The following is a 5,518-nucleotide window of genomic DNA, read 5'->3' as shown; positions in this document are numbered from 1 at the left end:
AGAGGACCAAATCAATGAAAATGTATGCTTAATCATGACTCACATTTGATGACAACATTTTGTTGTGCATAATTTTAAGCTTACTATCATGAAATGTAACCATTTGAATATCAGACTTAGGATAATTAGAAAAGAATCAACTGATCACGCACAGATGTACTGTGATTTATTCCAATGGTACTATTAGGATTACAAAGGCAATCACTAAAATTTCAGTTTCGAGAAATAGCTTGTCAGGAGAAGAAAAGTATTTTAAGAAGAACAAAATCATTTAATGTATTTTGTAGGTAATGATTCCTTTTTGAATCATAATTGCAATGTTGGTCATGTTTTTCCCTAGTATGCTGTTGATAGAAGGTGCACAGAGGTGCAAAGAAATGCTTGATTTTAACCAATTTATTCTTTCTAGCCTCTTTCAAGACTTGGCCACAACAGACACATTGTACACCCATATTTGACAGCTATTGGGGGCATTTAATTGAGGGGTGATGTACACCAATACCATTTCCAAGTTTTCTAGTGTAGTGTTTCCTATAGTTCATTGATTACTCATTCATGTCGTTCTATGGAAAGCAAACACTAGCTTTGATGTAGAATTATACTGGTGTAATCAGGGAAGGAGGGACTTTTCAAACAGCAGCTGGAGCTTGCTAGTACCTACAATTTAAGCTGGCTTTCTTCTCTTTTCTTTTTTGTCTTTCTTGATCTATTTTCTCTTGTTAGCTTTATTTGGAAAATAAGAACTGAAACTAGCAGTGATTCTATTTTTTTTCCTTTCCAAATTTTTAAAACCTAATAGCTGCTGATATTATAATAAACCTTTCTCATATCAGTTTTAGAAAGTTATTAAACATACATTATCTTATTACACAGCAGTATTGTTTTGGTTGGTATAGATATTCTTTCATAGATGAAATAACCGTGAGAAATGTGGCACAAAGCAAGAAGTGAAAAGGGGATTTGATTATCAAAGCATTTTACTGTAGTAACATGAAGCTAGGCATGCTTTTTTATTGTTAATTTACATTTTTTTAAAACCTGGATTGATTAAAAAAGGTGCTGAATACTAAAATTTTTCCCCATACAGGGCCTAACAAATGGATTAAGTTAAGGATCTGAACATGTGTGACTCAGACACGTCACTTTTTATTTCTTCTCTGAAGTCAAATATCTGTCTGGAAGCACGCTCTCTACTTCTTATATTTTACAAACATTGCAGTACATTTGGAGACCTGTTGCTATCCAGTTCTGACTAAAATTTCAGTTAGAAATAGTAAACCTTCATCTGTCTTCATTATGGTCAATGAAGACATTGCTAAATGTGATGAAGAAGACAGGGAATATATGTCTTGAATCTTTTATATATCACTATAATTTTATATATTTATAAATATGTATTTTTGATAAAACAGAGAGAGCATAACACTCAAACATAAAAATGTCTATACATACACAGTTCAGGGACATTGATCACTTACCTCAACTACCAACTCTTGAGGCTGCATTTTAACAAATAAGTAACAACCATTCTCCTGCCCTTAACAGCACACCTCATGATTTACTCCCCTCTCCCCTCTCACAGGATTACACTGAGGGAAATGATGTCAAATCCAAGCATTTGATGTTATTAATATTATTTGATATATATGTCTAATAGACAATTGTCTATTTGAAGAATAGTTGTCAATTACATTCCATTTTTATATTAAAATGTTTATATTTTCTTAGTATACCTTTACTTTCTCACTGTTATTATTTTTAATTGTTTTAAAGCAAATTTTTAAAGCATTTCTCACATAAATGAAAAAAAGAAAATCTGGCTGATTGTGATACTCAAAATTTTGATGTAATTAAAAGTCAATATTTGTGTTTTAGAGGTTGTTGTTGACCTGATTGATAGATTAGAGACAGAGTCGTAAGAAGTGGTTGTAGGAATATAAAAGGGAAGTTATTCATTAAAACTTCTTTTAAATATTGGTGATAAAAGACTTTTACTGCTTTGCGACCAAGTAATAGAATATAAGTGGGATTTATTTATATTTTGCCATTTCAGAGGTGTAATTAGTAACATAGACAGTTGAATGAAAAATAAATAAAAAGAAGCAGCATCAAGAGGAGAGCACATGTCTGATTGGCAAGACAAAGAAAAAAAGGTTAACAAAAATTTAACTCATAATATTTTAGTCAATTTTGACTCAGGATAGGAGCACCCTGCAGCATTTCTAAGCTGTAACATTGATGGAAGTAGATTGCCATATTTTTTCCTAGATCGCTGATGGACTTAAACTGCCAGCCTATTTCTTAGTAGCTAAGTCTTTAACCAGCATGCTATCAAGGTGGTTGCTACACAAGACTCTCATAAATGTGTAAAACACCATTTCCGTTGTATTAGGAAAATGCAATTTTAGGTTACTTCAGTCGGTTATAAAAAAATGAAAAACTATTAGAAGAAAGTTTTTCTTCTTATCTTCAGTTCTAATATGAGTTGTTCTCTATTTTTTAATATAAAGGTACCGAAACCCCAATAACAAATCCATTGCCATTGAGTTGATTCTGAATCATAGCTGCCATAAATAGGGTTTTCAAAGCTATGAATCTTTACAGGCGCCGAGAGTCTCATCTTTCTCCTAAGAAGCAGTTTGGATCAGCTGTGAGCAGCTGAGCAGTTCTGACATAAGGATGGAGTATCACCCCTTTACTCAGGTTACAGCCCGGATGTAATTGAGAGGAAGTTTCCTTGGGGGTATGGCATTTTTCCTGAATAAATAGACACTGTAGAAAGCACACTTGCTTTTTACTAAGTTTGATAGGTTGGCTCATCAACCTCCAGTTCTTTGGACTTAAACAAACAATCTGATAAGGTTCTTACTGTTTTTGGCAGTCATCAGCAACTTCCATCTGATCTGCCATCCTTTGATTTATTTGTATCTCCAGTCATAAGTTTGACGTAATGAGCTTAGATTTAATCACCTCTTCAGCCTGTGATAATCCCACCAATCCTGGGTACTTCAATCCCTGAAGGCACACGAGCCAAGAGAAGTTGACAAAGTATAGACTGTGGTAGTGCGTTTTTTTTCAATTTGGCAGCACCAGTATTTTCAGTGGTGTGAGTAGAGACCAAGTGTTCCCTGTAACGCGACCTAACAAAATGTAGTCAACTGTTTGATAGAATCTACTGTGAGTAGCTCAAGTAATTGCAAGAAAATTAGGATGGGATGCAAAAAGGAAAGGACTAAATAGATGCTGTGGAAGACTTGCTTGCTTTTTGCTTGGTCTGGATTCTACATCTGGCACATCAACATTTAGTTCTTTGGAACTAAACCAACTGTCTGCCATACTGCCTGCTGATTCCAGGAGCCATCAGTCGCCTGTCATCTAATATGTTTACCTTGGATTTGCCTGCTCCTTCAATCTCAATATTGGCCTACTGACCTTGGAGCCTGTGGTGCTTCCGCTGTTCATGGGTTCATCCGCCCCAGAAACTATGTGGGTATAGGATTCCAGCTTAATATCTATCAACTGACTTCTCGATATAAATATCTCCATTTATATATTTAAAGACAGTTTTATTAACACAAAACCCACATCACACAATTCAATAGTTCAATCATATAAAGAAGAGTGTACAATCATTATCACAATCAATTTTGGAAAAATTTCTTCTTTCTTGTACTCATTTTAATTAGCTCCCCATTTCTCTGCAACCTCCCCCTGCCATATTCTCAAGAAACCACTAACGCAGTTACTGTCTCTATAGGCTTGGTCATCCTGGATTTCATATATATAAAAATATGCTCCAAAAATGACTAACCAAAAACATAACATTAACAAAGTAAAACAGAAAAGCCTTAATATATACTTACCTGGCAAGGGAGATACCACGATCACGAAGGTGGTTTTCCCAGCGTGAGGCTTATCCATTGCACTGAGGGTATGCTGACGCCTGCGATTTCCCCAAATGCTGGAAACTGGACTGCATAATTAGTGGTAGTGGGGGACTGCGTTCATGCTCTCCCCTGGGGGAAAAAAAAAGAAAAACCTTAATATATAAGAAAGCAGAAACATGAAAAATTAGAATAGATTTTAAATGAGTCAAAAAGGAGATCAAATGTGTTGAATTTTAACCTAACTGCATCTTCAACAAACCAATTTCCAATGCACTTTGTATGATAGCAGGGCTACTCACATCCCTGGTCTCCTATGACCATAGGAGATTCACAGGAGCTCAATCTATGCGTGGACCCTGCAAATGGATTTGGGGATTTCACTATTGTCCATAGCCTCCTGCAAACCACACGTTCCTAGTTTAAACTCTGATCCCATTCCCTCCTTAAGATTTTGATTATATTATTTACAGTCTGTGGATTATACAAGTTGGTATGCTTCTTTCATGTGAACTTAGTTGATGCCTCACTTAGATGGCTGGTTGAAGACAAGCCTTTAGAACACCAGAAGCTATTACTTCTGACAGCCAGGCAACAGTGAGTTTCTTCATTACATTTTGCTCTAGCACCCATATCTTTAGTGAATCTCTTCATATGGGTAAGACTCAAGCAGGGCTGTGTCATAAGAATGAATTGTTCTTAGATTGCACTAGAATTAAGTGGGAGTCCAAAATCCATTTGTATTTCTATAATTTATCTATGTCTCTTTCATTTTAGAGACATTACCATTTTATGCTAGAGAACATTTTCAATCATCTCCCTGGGACATAAGCTGATTCTATTTATGGTGGCATTAAATTAGCCAGTGGTATAGAATGTAAATCCCAGTTGTGAAAAGTAAATTATGCAAGTATAGGCCAGTTATTAACTTCAACACATGAAATGTCGATTTACACAGGTTAAACCGTTAAGTAACTGGATACAATTAACACAAATAATGGGTGTTGGTGGTTGAGCAAAAGTTTCAATAATATTTATGGATAGCAGCAAAACCACACCTATCAGAATAATGCATGGTTTAATAAATCAAAAAGGACATTAAAATACGAAGTATATGGTAGTCTGGCCCAACTTTCACTGGGCACGCTCAGGTCCAACAACTGCCAGTTCTATACCTTTCAGATAACAGTCGTCTGCTTCTTGTCACACTAAGGAGTTTTAGCCTTATGTCCAAAGGCTGCAGTTGTTTGAGAAAAATCCCAGTTCCCTCAGTGGGCCTTCCACAACAAGTCCTCACAGTGTGGTCTAAAGTCCCAGTAGTTTATAGCACATATCTTGGATCACCAAGGGCTATATAGAAAGTAGGTCAAAAGTATCCGTTTTGGAACATAGCATCAGGTATCATCTCCTCCTGGATTCTATACAAGTATTGGTGAGCTTTCTTCCCCAGATGCCATATCCTTGATTCTTTAGAGATCCAAGCCTAACATACCACCTCTTTACAGTTGGCTGTCTAATGCTCACCCAGGAAAAAAAACCAGCATTTTAGGCTGTCAAAACCTAGGTATTTATTCCCAAGAAAACATGTTTAAATGTGCATCTGTGATATCAGGTCATTCATTATATACACATGC

At 35.8% G+C, this 5,518-nt stretch overlaps 1 non-coding gene across 1 annotated transcript; it reads left to right on the top strand.

Annotated features, from left to right (window-relative positions):
- The first annotated feature begins 3,855 nt into the window (after positions 1–3,855).
- Positions 3,856–4,019, top strand: LOC115873442. The gene has a single exon (XR_004048439.1). It is a non-coding gene; the product is annotated as a U1 spliceosomal RNA (small nuclear RNA).
- Positions 4,020–5,518: the final 1,499 nt, after the last annotated feature.

This window comes from Echinops telfairi, unplaced genomic scaffold (genome assembly GCF_000313985.2).
Source record: "Echinops telfairi isolate 266 unplaced genomic scaffold, ASM31398v2 ScPeMD7_7468;HRSCAF=8506_0, whole genome shotgun sequence".
NCBI lineage: Eukaryota > Metazoa > Chordata > Mammalia > Afrosoricida > Tenrecidae > Echinops > Echinops telfairi.
The sequence above is the reverse complement of the archived record's forward strand: the minus strand, read 5'-3'. Positions and strand labels throughout refer to the sequence as shown.